Genomic DNA, 17100 nt, shown 5'->3' with positions numbered 1-17100 from the left:
TCTCCATGAACAAAGTGGTAGACTTATTTACATTTCAAACTGAAACATGCTGTAATATTCCCTTTAATGTGGTTGTGTTATGTTCAAAGCTGAGCTATTAAAGTACGGGGACTTTGCTGAGTTTAATGACAAAATCACTTTGTATTCTCAATCATACATATGTCATCTTTAGGGGATACAGCCAAAAGGATTGAAAACATAAATTTAAAGCGGAGTATTTATTCAGTCTAGACTCGTGTTGTCTTTCCTTCAGAGTGTTTGCTGAGGAATCAGACTGGCAAATATAGCTCTGTCAACATCTGCTCTCTATTTCCAAATTGACAGTATTCACAAGCAGAAGTTGGGATTACCTGTTGTTCTTAAACCTTGGATCAAGCTATAAATCCACATCCCATCACTACAAAAAAGGTCCCATTTGAAAATATATCCAACATATCCATTAAGGTGCATAAGAGGTTGTTTGTTTAAGTTTTACATGATTATCAATATTTTTTTTTTCATTTTATCAAGTGGGGAAGCAATTGGGTGTTTTCCTGAAGCCATTTTAAGGAGATTGAGGCAGTGAGTGTCGCTGATAAGTGTAAGCGATAGGAAATGCGCTATAGAAATCAGGTCAAAGACCCTGTGGAGGCAACAATAGAAGTGAAGAGCAGCCGTGATAGTGAGATCTTCAGAGAATGGATCTCAGAAGACAAGCCCTCCCTATCAGATGCAACTGCCAGGGAACTGCTTGTGTGGCTTGCAAAGGCTTGCTGCTTTCACACAGTGTGAAGTGCTCTGTAGGGGTCCTGGCCATTCATGGACAAAGGCATCTGTAGACAGATGTGTCATGGAGACATTAGGCTCAGTTACAGCCTGCTGGAAACCTCTGTACCTGTCCACTACAGCATCTAACCTTGGTGTCTCTCTGTGGACTTAGCCCCTTAGTGAGTATATGACTGCTGCACTTGACCTTGGAAACCTCACACAAGTTCCTTTCTTGTTTAAATCTGACGGTGTAGCTGTGCAGTGCAAGCCACTGTGTGGTTGTTGATGCATACTACTGATGTCCATCCTGTTTTTTCTAGTCTCAACTGGATTCTATTTAATCTTATTCTGCCCTCATGATAATGCTATTCAGAATATCTGTTTTTCTTTTCCTTCACTCAGATATTCCCTCTTATTCAATTTCTTTCATGGCTTTCTAGGATTTCCTCATCATTAATACCAAAATCCCTGCAGTGACTTAAAACATTATAAGTCTGGTTTCCTATCTTCTCTCCCAGCCTTCTCCACTCTCTTCCCCCTTTAGTTCTCACTGTCAAACACACACACACACACACACACACACACACACACACACACACGAGTCTTTCCTTGAATATGCTAACATACCTGTCTGGTGCTGAGACTGATGCACTGCAATTACAAAGTGGTTTTCTGCAGATGGTAATATGCCTCAGTCCATTACCTCCTTCTGTTTTTTCAACTTCTCAGAAAAGCCTCCCATGATTATTTTGTTGGAGTTTTTCATCTTACTTGTGATGAGACCTGAAAATGTGATGCAGTCTTTAATGAATTTACACAGATATGTAATTTCTACCTTCACAAATGGAGATATAGTCACATAGAGACCTCTTCTTCCGGGATTTAGTGATTTTGTTTATCTCTCAATCCCCTTAGCCAGATTTCTATGTGATCCTCCCTTGGAGTCTTAAAAGACTGAGCTTAGAGATTTAATGAAAGGAAGTCATAAATTGAAAGTACACATTTTCTTTTCCCCACTTTTCTCCTAATGGGCACCGATCTTCAAGTCTCCTGCTCAGAATCGTCCAGAGCACTGGTTCTTCCTCATCACACAATCGTCCAGAGCACTGGTTCTTACTCATCACAGAATCATCCAGTGCATTGGTTCTCATTCATCGCAGAATTGCCTAGAGTAATGGTTCTTCCCCCATCACACCACTGTTCTCTTTCTTTCTACTGTTATTTTCATTTTCCTACTGTCAGCCTGATTTTTAGAATACATTTGTGCCTAACACAATTATGTACATGTACACAATTAACAATGGCCATTCTCATCCTCGACCCTCTCTAATCCCCCTACCCATTCTGTCCACCATATCTCATCCACAGAAATCTCTCTCACACTCATGTCTATTTGTTTTGTTTTGTGACCAACTGTGATGAACCAGGGCTGCCTGTGTGGCCATGGGTTTGAAGCCTGGTGTACATAACAATCGATACACATCTGGAATCAACAGTTGTCCCTTTTCCAGAATCGATCAACAGCCAATAGTTCATCATGAAAAGATGCACACAAAGTATTGAGACCTGCTAAATAAAATGATATACCTTCCAAGAACTAGAAACTACAGATAAAACCACCAGAATCTAGTCCTGGGCTTATCACTTAATGAAAACTGGTACTGTGAATGACGTTTTATACTTCTTAATATCATCCGTTAAACTAAATACTAGAAATAATCACAGATACTAGCAATAGATACTATCAGTTAAGGCTTTTATTAGAAATTTGTGAAGCATTTAGACCAATTTGGGATATATATAGTACAGGTAATTCATGTTACTGTAATTTTCATCCTTACAATTTTAAATACACACTTCACTGTACATCACTCATTCTTGGGCTCCTCAGCAATATTATGAAAAATTAAAAACATCTTTAATCTCCACTTAAGTCAAAAAATTAGAGTCTATAAAGTACATAAGAGTACAAATGACCATGATTATATATGAAAGATGATGCTATAACTCAGGTTTCCCTTAATTAATCAAGATAATAATAGAACACCTGACCTGAAGGGATGGGATCTGATGCTGCCACAGTGGGTTTTAATGGTCATTTTACACATCAACAGCTGCGCTGAAGGTAACTCAAATCAAATGCTATTAATATAAGAGGTATACTTTTCAAATCAAATATTAGATCATTTGTAGTTTAATAAATTAGTTAAAATAAATTGAGGAAGTCCTATATTCCTCACAAGAGAGAGCTGTTTGAAATACCAAAGCCAGTAACATACAAGTGATTTTACATAAAGTTGAAAATGGAGCTGATTTCTACCAGGATCCAGCAAGGTTTCATTCAACTAGGAAAATGTAAGAGCATGAATTGAAATGCTTTCACATTACTGCAATTCATGAGAGACACTGCCACCAGAGATGGGTCCCTGGCTTAGCACTTTCACCTCAAAAGGACTATATTTTATTCTGAATTACATGTTTACAGCTTAATGCTTTCACTCATTTCTTGATATTTCTTATACAACTACTCCACTCAACATTTCCATGGTCACACAAAGGACAAAAACTCAAATGTTCTATGAGAGAAACATTTTTTCCCACAAACTCCATTACAGCCACAAAGCCGAATACAATGCAGCTCTTAAAAAAGACACAGCTCTCTATTTATGCCTGAATGTACGACTAAAATGTATTATCGTGGAAATGAAATGTGGAAAGCTTTGAACAAGGAACTCCAATTTTTAAGGACAGTAATACATCCATGTATGTATGCATGCATTATTAGCCATTATTACATGCACATATGTGAGGTACTTTTCTTGGAGCTAGGAGGGGTAAGAGGAGGACTAAGATTTTAGTTTCCTAATCGAAAACTTATGAACTCACAATTGAATTATTTAGCTTCATGTTTTGCAGCTCACATTTGTACCCCTAGAACTCAATATGCAGGTTGATGATGCATTTAGACTTTAGTTTCAAGCTATAGTTGCAGAAGAGTGAAGGAGAAACAGACCAGCCATGACACCGTGAGGAAATGGAGGCAGTTGAAAGGGGAAGAGGATGAGGATTTAAAAATATGTCTGAACATATGTGAAAGAGATTACTTAAAGAAGGTTAGTTAAGGTGTAAAGGAGAAGTGATGCAGTGTGACAGGGATGAACAAAATTACTCTGAGATAGATGGAATGAACTTACAGGCACGCAGTTGACTCATACAGTTTATTGCCAGGGAGTGGTAATGTCAACCCAAGACAGTTTGAGTGTCACTAAAAGTGGGTTAATAGAGGGGGTGGAGTAAAAATAAGAAGGCTTTTGGATTAAGAAGCAGCCACATGGGCATCTGAGATGGTTCGATATTAAAGGTGCTTGCTATGTAAATGAGAGAACCTCAGTTTGAATTCCCAGAGGTCATGTAAAGCCAGGTTGGGTAGGCCGTGTCTATAATTCCAGTGACCCTATGGGGTGGTAGATGGAAAGTAGACAAGAGAACCCACTGAAGCTTTGGCCCAGCCAGCCTTGTGTAAACTGCACAGGGATAAATGACAAAGAAACTATGCATCAAAAAAGGTACAAGCTATGGCATTAGCTAACACACACACACACACACACACACACACACACACACACACACACACACACACCAAAAAAAACCATAATGAAGAAGTGGCAACAAGTGTGTGAGATACACACAGAAATTTCCATGACGATGACTACAGAGGTTTGAATGGTAACCACAGCTTTAAAAAAAAAGTAATATAAGTCTCTGTATGTATCTGCAGATCTTAACACCAGTTCTTACATTGATAGCATGTCTCAAACACAAAGATAACCAGATTACTGAATATTTCTTGAATGTCATTGGTTTTTATAAGAATTATAAATCTCATCATGGGTTTATTGTTTTTCTCCACAAACAAAAACATAAGCAAAGCAACTCACTACTAAATTGAAGTCGGTATTAAACGATTAATGTAACTATGGCAAGGTAGTGGAGTTCACTTACATTTCAGGGTTGGAATCTGAGCCTGTGGAACACTGAAGAATTCTCTTCACTAAGATGGAAAGACTATTGGCCAGACAATAAACATATAGACCTTGTGGATGAATACCTCCATCAGTAGTGTGGCTCAAGCCTCCCTCAAAATGTCCAATAAAATGTAGATAAAAGCAGGCCTTAAGTGTCCAAAAAGTATTTCAGCAGTGAGGCAAGAGGGAATCACATCTGCTTACTCCCTATTACCGCCTTTGTACGATGTTATAATACTAAACTACTTCTACTGCATCATAAAATGGATATTTGTAGTATGTTCTGAGTCATGAAGAACTCCATGAAATTATATATTCAAGAATATTTCCTGTTGTCGAGGCTCTTGTAGTCTGTGCAGCCAACAATCATAAAACAGTGAAACATTCACAAAGTCCCAGCCTTCAGTGTGTGGGATGGTGAAAAAGGTGAAGGAGCCATCTTGGGGCATGACTGGTGCCACAGAGGCTGTGGCGATTGGGCTGTTCTGTGAGGCATCATCCACCTCTCTAACTCTCTGTGTAGACCCACATATGGGGAATTTCACACTGCCTGTTACAAATCATAGTTCTGGACCATGAGTAGTGAACATAGCAGAACTCCCTGCCAAGGGAGAATTTGCAAATTAATCTTCTTCAGGTGAATTAATGCAATTGTAAAAGCATTATAATAAAATGATAGAGACCCTTGGCAGAGCCACTAGGGGAAATATAAGTCCCCTCTAATATGGAATTCCTTTCTGGAATAAATAGCTTTTTAGAATTTTTTGTTACAAAACCTCCTTTGTGAAAGAAAAATATTTTTTAATCCATTTGCATATTTGAAAACCAAACTTAATGGTATTTTTGGAGAATTGTTTTTATCATAATGCTTTGTCTGGACATTATTTTCTTCCTTTCTCTTTACCCTTTTTTCTTATCATACAGGTCTTTTGCTTATTTGCTAAAGTTTCTATTTTTTTTTTTGTGAGGTTTCTGTGTTTGCCAATGTCTCTGTTTTTTTGTTTTTGTTTTTTGTGAGTGTGCATTTTCTGTGTCTATGTTTTTTATTTTTGTTTTTTGTGAGTGTGCATTTTCTTTTACTCTTTATTCATTTTGTCCTATTCATATTTATTCATTTTTCTTTTCTTTTGTTATTACTGTTTTTAGATGCCTCTTTTGTTCTGAGAGAAACCATAAAGGACGCAGATTTGGGTGGGTTGGGAAGTTTGTGAACATTTGTGGAACACATGCTCTGTGCAGGTAACTGTTCCAAGTGCTGTAGAAATAGTAGTGAGGGGAGATAATAAGGACAGCAACAGCAAAGGTCAGATAGTTCTGTGCAGAGCGCTGAAGTGAGTCAACGGAGAAGGACCAGGTATAGAGCTTGTTAGCTTTGTGGTCCTAGAATCCTCTAAGTGAGATGATCACTGAATTGTTATGTCAAGAAAGAGGCAGCTAGAAAAATCAAGAGAAAGTTCACTTGAGGCAGAAGGATCTACAGGAGTGAGCAGAAACAGTGCAGAGGACTGAGAAGCAATGGATTGGAGGACAGCTGAGGCTGAATGAGAGGGAAGTGTATACACAGAGTGCTCAGCATCATCAAGCCACAGAAATCAAGGGTTAAAAAAACTCAAAAGCCTCAATTGGATTGTAGTTTTTTGGTTTGTATTTGACACTGTCTTTTATTACTGGGAATTTATGAACTGTGGTAGCTCTGGGGCAGGTCAGAGGCTGCAGCAGGTAGCCCGACGGCATTAATATAGAAAGGGAAGGTCAGGATGGGGTGGGTCAAAAGATGGGAATTTTTAGTTTAGAACCATGGAGCACTTTCAGATGCGGCCCAGTAGAAAGAATATAGACTTCAGACCTTAGTGACATGGGTGTGAGTCTCAGTTGGTCCCAGGTGTATACTCATGCCCTGGGAAAATATCAGTTCCCAGTTTGGCTTCTTATATACAGGATTCAAAGGTAGTGTCTACCTTTGAATCTTCCCATGGAGTAAAATAAGAAGCCATATACTTAGCAGCATTCTTGGGCCATGCTAAGTGACTCCAGCAACCATACTCTACCATTTTTTTTTTGGCTGTAAAGTTGTTATATTGTAAAATGCTGTGTAACTGAGGCTACCATTCCTGGTGTTATGTAACAAGCATATTTCATTGTCACTGGAGTCTAAAGTGAACCTTTAGCTTGGCTTTGTCCTCTTTTCCACTCAGTCACCTTTTTATGCTTCCTTAATAGACAGCCAATTTATCTTGTTCATGCACAGGTAGGAAATTTTTAGTATAACATCAATTTCCTTGGCAATGAAGAATAAATTAAAATGATTGACTAACATTACAGAAATATTTGTTGCAATTACTATAATTTTAGTAGAATTATATAATACAATCAGGGTATTTTTTGACAAATTTGTGTTTTAATTTTAGTTATTTTTATAAATGCTTTATTCATATCATATGTCTTTCTAGAGCTATCAAATGGCACAAATCGACTGACACAGTACATCCTTAGTAATTTTCTAAATATAATAATTTCTCTCTGATATTCTAATCCCCATTGATAAGTCTGTATGAAACATTACCCAGACATCAAATGTCAAAATAAAATGAAATGAAAACAAGGTATTTTAACATACAACAATGAGAAAATTTTCATTATCACAAATGATCACAATATTCAGTTTAAACATTTGTGAGCTTTTACACATATGCATGAAACATGTACACACACTCATATGTATACACACAAATACACAATACATACAAGCAAATGTGCACACACACATGCACACAAACACACATAGACACGCAGCACACACCAACTCGTGTAATAAGTCTTAATTGTTAAACCTTCGTTAAGTTAAAAAATGATGTTTTCTTCCTTACTTACCCAGCTTGGCGACCAATTGAGAATTGGTTACAGTTATAGACACCTCAATTTTGCCACTAGATAAAATCTTGATCATTTTGGCTATGATGCCAGTAAATGGGCATTATATTATATCTTATTAAAGCAAACCTCAAGGATTTTACTTTAGAGAGGGTCAAAAATGAAGAGTGTTAGTTTAGGAAAGCTCTTCAGAGGAGCACATTGCAAATACAGAAATTACCTCTTAAAATGAAGCGTGTCTAAGTGAAGCAGGCTAAATGCCTCCAGGTTATTCTGAAGCAGATGAGTCAGTGTTTAATCCAGCTTTTCTATTTGCATAGGGTTCCCCTGATGCGCTTCCTTTAGCACCTCCTCCTCTACACACATACCCTTATTTTCAGGTACTTCCAATTATCCTCAATTCTGATGTTTGACCATATTGCCAACACAGCTATTTTCTTCACAGCTAATCTTTGCTTGTTCATGCAGTCATAACTCATCTGGAGCATGGCTTTTATCCACAGATACTCAGGGGGATCACTTCACATGCATAATCTCAGATGCATATTTCTGTCTTTAGTATATTTTGAGTTTTCCTTTCAATCCATTCAAAGTGTGTTTAAGCTTATAGCTAAATTCTTTACAAAATTAAAATGTTTCTTGCTATATATTTATATTTAGTAATTTGCTTATCTAACACATCTCAAAAAGTACCCTCTTAATAGCCAAAGTTAGTCTTCTGAACATATCATTAACAAGTTTTAGAAATAAGTTAAAATTTGCTTGTATATACCATATTAAATATTGTAGTATAAACATAATCAATCCCAATCTTATTGCTACTCTTTCACACAAAAGAAAAAAAGGGGGGGACTCCCCAGTACTCTCTTCCCATTGCATGCTCTTATGAATTTAATCAGAGTCACAAATTGTAACCCTGGTTAAAATCTCCATCTGTGGTATGATTGAGCATTTCTTGGGTATATGCCCAAGAGTGGTATAGCTGGATCTTGGGGGTGATTGATTCCCAATTTTCTAAGAAAGCGCCATATTGATTTCCAAAGTGGTTGTACAAGCTTGCATTCCCACCAGCAGTGGAGGAGAGTTTTCCGAGTTCCACATCCTCTCCAGCATAAAGTGTCCTCAGTGTTTTTGATCTTAGCCATTCTGACAGGCGTAAGGTGGTATCTCAGAGTTGTTTTGATTTGCATTTCCCTGATGATTAGGGATGTTGAGCAATTCCTTAAATGTCTTTCAGCCACTTGAGTTTCCTCTGTTGAGAATTCTTGGTTTAGTTCTATAGCCCATTTCTTAATTGGACTGTTGGTCTTTTTGATGTCTAATTTCTTGAGTTCCTTATATATTCTGGATATCAGTCCTCTGTCAGATGTGGGTTTGGTGAAGATCTTTTCCCATTCTGTAGGCTGTCGCTTTGCCTTGTTGACTGTATCCTTTGCTCTACAAAAGCTTCCTCAGTTTCAAGAGGTCCCATTGATTGATTGTTTCTCTCAGTGCTTGTGCTACTGGTGTTATATTTAGGAAGTGATCTCCTATGCCAATGCTTTCAAGAGCACTTCCTCAACTATGTTTATATCAGCATTGTTTGTAATAGACATAACCTGGAAACAACCTAGATGCCCTTCAAATGAAGAATGGATAAATAAATTGTGGCACATATACACAACGGAATACTACTCAGCAGAGAAAAACAATGACATCATGAGGTTTGCAGGCAAATGGATGGATCTAGAAAAAATCGTCCTGAGTGAGGTAACCCAGACTCAGAAAGACAAATATGGTATGTACTCACTCATAGGAGGATACTAGATGTGGAACAAGGATGACTGGACTGCTACTCACATCCAGGTAGTGAGGCTACCTGGAAAACAGGACCCCAAGAAAGACATGGGGATCACCCAATGACAGAGAAATGGATGAGATCTACATGAACAGCCTGGACATGAGTGGGAGCAATGAACGGCGAGGGTTGAGGGAAAGAGACCCTGTGGGAGTGGGGGATCCCAGCTGGATCAAGAACAGAGAAGGAGAACAAGGAATAGGAGACCATGGTAAATGAAGACCACGTGAGAAAAGGAAGAAACAAAGTTCTAAAGAGGCCCACAGAAATCCACAAAGATACCCCCACAAAAGACTGCTGGCAATGGCCGAGAGACAGCCGGGACTGACCTACTCTGGTGATGGGATGGCCAAACACTCAAATAGTTGTGCCAGAAACCCCATCCAAGTACTTAGGATGTGGATGCAGACATCCCTGGCTAGGCCCTGGGTGGAGCGCTGGGAGTCTAATTAGCGAGAAAGAGGAGGGTTTATATGAGCGAGAATTGTTGAAACCAACGTTGGATAAAGCACAGGGACAAATAGCCAAATGAATGGAAAAACATGAACTATGAACCAAAGGCTGAGGGGCCCCCAACTGGATCAGACCCTCGGAATAGGTGAGACAGTTGATTGGCTTGATCTGTTTGGGAGGCATCTAGGCAGTGGTACCAGGTCCTGGGCTCATTGCATGAGATAGCTGTTTGAAACCTGGGACTTATACAGGGATGCTTGGCTCAATCTGGGAGGAGGGGACTGGACCTGCCTGGACTGAGTCTATCAGGTTGATCTCAGTCCTCGGGAATGGCCTTGATCTGGAGGTGGTGGGAAAGGAGGGGTGCGCTGGGGGGAAGGGGAGGGGGGCAAGAAGGGGGAGAACAAGGAAATCCATGGCTGTTATGTAGAACTGAATAGTATTGTAAAATAATATAAATTAAAAAAAAAAGAAAAAAAGATTCAACAAACAAAAAAAATAAATAAAAATAAAATAAAAAAAAAAATCTCCATCTGATAATGGACCAGAAGATTTTCAGTAAAGGGTTTTACTTTACTTAGTGTGTATTGTCCTTTGTAAAATTAGTATGATACAAACTTCACAAGGCTGACAGGAGAAGAAGCAATACAATTAATGTGTGGAAGGTACTTAGCATACTGCCTACATACTATCTCCTCAACTTTAATAATTACTCACCACTTGAAGGACACTGGCAGGAAACAGTATACTGGTGGTCTCCTTAAATGGACAATGTAATGACCCTAAGGGTTTAAAGAACCATTTACCGGAGTTTATCTTGTCATTGGCTAGTTGGCATTTGGGATGCTAAAGTTCTACTGTACTATTCTGTCTTTTCAAAGGCTGCACAGTTTCAAAGGCTGTCTTGATGTCCCCTCTTCTCTCTGACACTTAGCACCCTGCCCCCTCCTTTTTCTTTAACCTTCCTCTTACTTTTCACCTCTCTTCCTTCTTTTTTTTCTAACTCTATGCTCTTGCCTCTTTCGTTTTCACCAGCACTTTGTGACTTGGACTTCATCCAAAATGCATTCTTTCAATCAATATACTCTTTTAGCTCAACAACCAAGGATAACTGGCTTGGTCTTGGACTATTTTAATTACACTTCTCAGAGAGAGACTGACTTGGCCTACATTGCCTGTTTTAGCCAATGGATTGATTCCTAGTGGTGAAAATGAGCACATGGACTGTGGGCATATGACACTTATTTTAAGCTTTCCCTCCAGAGGTCACAGTATGGCAAGCCCACTGGGAGGAGATGATATACTCCTTGTCTCTAGCATAAACCCTGAATGCAGTGTGTGCCTGTGAAATAATGGCTAAACAAATAAGATGACACAGATTCTTGAGCTTATTTTAGTAATTTAAGGCTTATTTACAGCTTTATTAGCTTTGTTAGCAACTAATAGCTAACATATGTTGAGTATTTATCATGAGTCAAACATCATCCAATGCACCTTCCATGAGCCAAGTGGCATACTGAGGTGCTTTTACTCTGCCATACACAGGCACCATGCAGTAAAGAATTGCAAGTATGCACTAACATATTACTACTGATATCTGACACTTTGCCACAATGATAAAAATAAGGTATGGAGATGCATGGCAGCCACTTCAGAGAGAATAAGGAGATGAAAGAGTTTCCTGGTACACAGTGCCAATGATGACCTACAGAGTATATCTCTGTTGTTCCTAATAGTCATATTCTTTCTCACTTTTCCTATTGTCTCTGGCTAAAGATCTCACTCTTACTTTGATAACTCATTTGATGCATATCCACTTGATCACTGATTCCCATGGCTAGTGTTATCATATGAAACATTTTTATTCAAATTGTCTTACATTATAGAGTCCAAAACCAGACATTTTCAAAACTGTTTTAAAGGATATGTGAGTAGAAAGAATAGTGGGTAGATAATAAAAGGAAAGTTTTCTGTGCAAGAAAGAATAAAATATACCTTTTTTCCATTTGATATACCTATCAACCTACTCATTGAAGAATTTCTGTTAAAAATTGATTTTTGAGTCTTTTCCTTTTCCTAATCCTCTCTAATCACTCTACATGAATTTCCATATTTCCTACAAATCACACATAAAGTAAGTCCTTTAATAAGCATATCACTCTTGTCTGGTAAATGTAGCTCTCGTCACCCATCAAAAAAGCTTCTTTTTGTAGCAGACAGAGTATTACAGAAAGCCACAACTGCTCAAAATGCAGAGAACACCTCACCATGCATTACCCATCTCCAATTAATATGTCCATGATGCAATCCCTATACCTAAGGCTCAGAGAATATATGCTGCTAAATAATGTCTTCCAACATTACTGGAAGGCTGAACCCATGAAATCTCAGCAATGTGGGCTGCCTAAACAAGCCCTGGCAAAAGACAACAAATGCCAATTTGTATCTAGCAATTTCAAAAGACCCTACCCATCTCTGCAAGGCTGGAGAGAGAGAGGGGGGAGAGAGAGAGAGAGAGAGAGAGAGAGAGAGAGGAGAGAGAGAGAGAGAGAGAGGGAGGGAGGGAGGGAGGGAGGGAGGGAGGGAGGGAGGGAGGGAGGGAGGGAGGGAGAGAGAGAGAGAGAGAGAGAGAGAGAGAGAGAGAGAGAGAGAGGCAGAGAGAGGGGAGGGGAGGGGAGGGGAGGGGAGGGGAGGGGAGGGGAGGGGAGGGGAGGGGAGAGGAGAGGAGAGAATATGAAAATGAGTTAGTCTTCTCCAGGGATGAGTCCCCTGTAAGATTATTCAATACCAAGTGATCAGTTCTAAACACACATACAGATAAACACTACTAAATGAACTTATCAAGTAGTATAAATAATTATAATATATGGTATATAATAATTAAAAATAAGGACCATAAATTTGAGGAGTTGTGGGACACATGGGAGGATTTGGAAGGAGGAGAGAGAGAGGGCAAAGGATATAAACACATGCAGGCATCAACTCATTTCATGAAGTCCAAAATGATGTTTTATTCCCAAAATACACAATTTAGCAACTAACTGAGAATAAGATACAGGGATCAGAAAATTCTGACAATTATAAGATCTGTAAAGGTCAATTAAAACATAACACTTAGTGCCCTGAGCAAGTGTTAGTTCTGCCTCTGTGTGGTCCCTCATTTGGGGCTCGTTGGTGATGAGGCCATCTCTGTGTGGTCAGCTCTATGCTATGGGTCAAGTCAGATTTCACCTCCCAGAACACTGCATGGTCATATTTACTTTTTCCACTCTTTCTATAGGCATTCTGCCTGGCAGCTGTCAGAGTAGAGTTCTCAGAGTAAGCTGTGTAGGGAACGATGTTTGCCTCTAAAATATCCTAGTCCAAGCCAACAAATCAGTAGGGGTCTCTTTATAATGACTTCTTGCTATTGCTTGTGAGTCATTAGTATTATATTTCATTTCCAGGTCTCCTAACAATTTTAGTTCATATTGCCCTGGTACAAATTCCTCTGATATCTCCTTAAAATCATGGTGTTTAAAGTTATATTAGATTGTTATTATAATATTCACAGGAGTTTGATGCTAATACTATATTTATACACATATATATATAGTATGCAATTCCTTTTATTAAATATGCAGTACTATATATGTATAAGAAATAGTACCTAAAGCAGTGGTTCTCAATATTCTCAATGCTACGACCCTTTAATAAAGTTCCTCATGTTGTGGTGACCCCCATCCACAAAATTATTGTTGTTGCTACTTCAGAACTGTTATTTTTATACTATTATGAATCGTAATGTAAATATTTTTGGAGCTGGAGGTTTGCCAAAGTCATCACGACCCACAGCTTGAGAACCACTGACCTAAAGCCTTTGTGAAATGTTTATTTATGACTTTTTTCTTTGTGTATATGGAATTATAAATCCCTGGAATCTAAAATAGCTTTATAAATTGTGTATTTCAAAGGATTATTAATAGATTTTGACATTACAATTAGACATATGCATGATTTAATTATTTTAATTATGTATGTGCATGTGTCTGTGATGGGGTATGCAAATTTTTCATAATCTCATAAATTCCCAGCATAGGACTTGGGAAGTATTGATTTTGATCCATTTTTATTTTTCAATTCCATTAGTAAATCTTCTTATAAACTCTCTTTCTTTGACCTTTAAACACAAACTGTACATTTAACTTACAGATAATTGTTAATTAAGGGAAATACATCCTTAGCTTACTGTAGAATGATTCTGATACAGCATGAATATTTAATTACAAGTATGTATACAATCTACTAAAATAAATAAAGGAGTTGAACTGAACCAAGTGAGGAAAACTTCATACCAGCAGGTTACTTGAGAAAATACAGGTGCAAAGCTTCAGGGAGAGGAATTGATCCAACTATAAGCACGCATTGAAGGTTTACTTCTTTTGGAAAGATAACATTTTTGCATGTCTTCTCTGAGCTGACTGTATTCCTTTCTTCCTCTGCATAACACTTTCAAACTGAGATGGTAGCTCACTCATTTTGGCACCTAAATGAATATTTAATGCAATGAATTCGGTGATATGAGGAGAGGGAGGGATAATCAAAAAAGCCAGAGATATAAAAATTGAAGTTATATTTAGTTTAATGACGGCTTAATTGGTCCCAACTATTGATTCTGTGTGATCAAAATGGAGCTTTCAAGGTGTTATGTAAAAATAGATTGATGTTTTCCCACTCGTTCCTGAGCAGATGTAATGCTCACTTGACTTTACAAATTCTTTCAGTCAAAGGAGAGCATATGGAAGAGGAAAGGAGCTGTAATAAATGATCCAAGATGGAGAAGTACACAATGCTGCATAAAGTGGAGGAAGGAGGTTAAAAGCCAAGGTATCACTGCATTTTAGGAAGCTAAACAGTGATAGAGTTGATGTTATTAGACAAGTTTAAAATAGAGGATTGTAGATAGGCAATAAATTATATGCAGTGGAAGGATGAAATGTATCAAAAAGAGAAACCTCTTTTTTTTTTTTTTCAAAAATAGAATATGTAGGTTCAAGTTAAAAGCTCTGTCTGGCTGTCACATGCCTTTTACAACCTTCAGTTTTTCATATTTACTTTTTTCATTTTAAAAATGAGATAGTATTTAACTTAAAGAGCTAATGTCATGGCAATGGGCTGTAATATGTTTGGTCTTTTAGAGGATTCTAATTCAATAGTTTGACGGTAACATTATCAGCTCCAATCCTTCTTATCATCACTCCTCTTTCCTTCAGCACAATCTTACCTTTTGATTGCCCTTGTGACTCCAATGGATACCAGATAGAGACTTCATTCTCAGCATCAGATACTATAGTTCAAGTTTTCTCTGCTCTTCACCAGCCTCACAGCTCCCGCAGCCACTTACAAAATAATCACTTAGAAGCTTATATTAATTAAAACTGCTTGGCCATTAGCTCAGGCCTACCACTGACTAGCTCTTACACTTAAACTCAGCCCACTTCTCTTAATCTATATGTTGCCACATATTCCGTGGTTGTACCTGTGTGCCATTACATGCTGCTCCCTGGATGGCCGGCTGGTGTCTCCTGACTCTGCTTTTCTCTTCCCAGAATTCTTCTTGTCTGCTTGTCCCACATATACTTCCTCCCTGGCTACTGGTCTATCAACTTTTTATTTATCAATGAATCAGAACAACACATTCACAGCATACAGAACATCCCACAGCACCTCCCCTTTTCTGTCGAATCAAACAGGAAGGTTTTAACTTTAACATAGTAAAATTACATATAACAAAACAGTTATCAAGCAAGAATTACAGTTATAATATCTAGTCTATTTATATTTGGGAAATTCAAAGAAAATATTCTATTTATCCTATATTTGTGAGTCTAAAGTTTTATATCTAATTTATCTTTTATCATAACCAAGGAAAATTATAACTATCTATTCTTCAACTACATCAAAGACTCCAGAAAAATATAATATTACCTAAGTAAACAGGAAGAGCATTCTAAGCAACTTCCCAAAATCTAGAACAACAGATAAAGCTGGCTACCTGGATAATTAAACAAAGTTCCTCTGCAACAATGAGGTATCCATTCTTCAGCTCACAGGCCTGGAGTCTTTCAGCTGCTTCTCTCTGTGTCCTGTAGAAATGTCTGGCAGTTTCTTCTGTGAAGCAGGAACCTGAAGGACCATCTTGCCTTGCAAAGTTCATTGGTCACCTTCCTATGGGCCCTGCAGGTCCAGTCAATACAACATTTTGTCAAGCAGTCCAGACAAGAACAGTTTCTTGCCCAAATGACTATTTTTGCCAAGAAGAAAATAAACTCCATATGGAGTGTCTTTGACGTCCATCCTCTTCTCTGAAGTAAATCAGTTCTGCCAGGAGCAGATGTGTCTCACTGTCCAGAAAGTCTAAGTTTTTAAAAACATTTTAAATGCCATATTCTGTAGGTCTTTGAAGTCTTTGAAGATTACCTACCTAACTGAATTATATCTAGGTATACCTAGAAAACTTAACATGACTGTAAGTTTGACTATCATAAAAAAACTAATTATTAATCTGTATATCTTAATTATCCATTACAATTTAAATGAGTTACATAAACATAATACCTTAAACTAGAGTAGAAATATATATATATATGTATATATATATGTGTGTGTGTGTGTGTGTGTGTGTGTGTGTATTATAACAAAATTAACTTTAAATTTGTATCAATCAACTAAAATCTATATCAATGTAAAACATTTTAAACAAGTTGCTCCAGAGTTCTCTGGAAAACTCTGCTCAGTCTATCTCCAGCGTCCAGGGTCCGGGAACCAAGAGAGCCAGCGTATCTGGATCTCGGGTCTTCAGCATCCTCTCTCAGCCCCACCTTGTAGGTGTGACAGTTACCGAAGCCTCAATGGGGGTTGGAACTTTCAGGTCAAAGCTGGAATGGGCTACCCACGACATATAGTCTATATTTCCATACCAAGATACCTTCTAAAAGAATAAGAAAAATTCTGGCACATTTTAAGAAGTAGTAATTAACCATTATATGTACCCTAGCAAGTATTCTATTTGTGAAGCAGATACTTTTCATACCAATAACTTAGTTGTGCTCATGGACTATTAGAATGGAGATAATATGAAGTAACAGCATTGTTATTGGTAAACAGAATAGATTAAAGGTAAGAAAA

At 37.9% G+C, this 17100-nt stretch overlaps 1 protein-coding gene and 1 long non-coding RNA gene across 7 annotated transcripts in view; one reads left to right on the top strand and one right to left on the bottom strand.

The window, feature by feature from the left end:
- Kcnh7 (potassium voltage-gated channel subfamily H member 7) overlaps positions 1-17100 on the top strand; it is a 446649-nt gene that overhangs the window by 47821 nt on the left and 381728 nt on the right. The gene's annotated exons all lie outside the window — the stretch shown is intronic.
- Positions 1-17100, bottom strand: part of LOC121828654 (uncharacterized) — a 38378-nt gene that overhangs the window by 17919 nt on the left and 3359 nt on the right. For 2 of the 5 annotated variants that reach the window (XR_013050492.1, XR_013050491.1), the window contains exon 2: positions 1375-1530. This is a non-coding gene — a long non-coding RNA (uncharacterized LOC121828654). Of the gene's footprint in view, positions 1-1374; positions 1531-14267; positions 16330-17100 lie in introns of all 5 variants that reach the window. The other 3 variants (XR_013050495.1, XR_013050494.1, XR_013050493.1) reach the window with 3 other exon arrangements.

Source organism: Peromyscus maniculatus, chromosome 4 (assembly GCF_049852395.1).
Source record: "Peromyscus maniculatus bairdii isolate BWxNUB_F1_BW_parent chromosome 4, HU_Pman_BW_mat_3.1, whole genome shotgun sequence".
Taxonomy (NCBI): Eukaryota; Metazoa; Chordata; class Mammalia; order Rodentia; family Cricetidae; genus Peromyscus; species Peromyscus maniculatus.
Note: the sequence above shows the minus strand (reverse complement) of the source record. Positions and strands in the feature narration are given on the sequence as shown.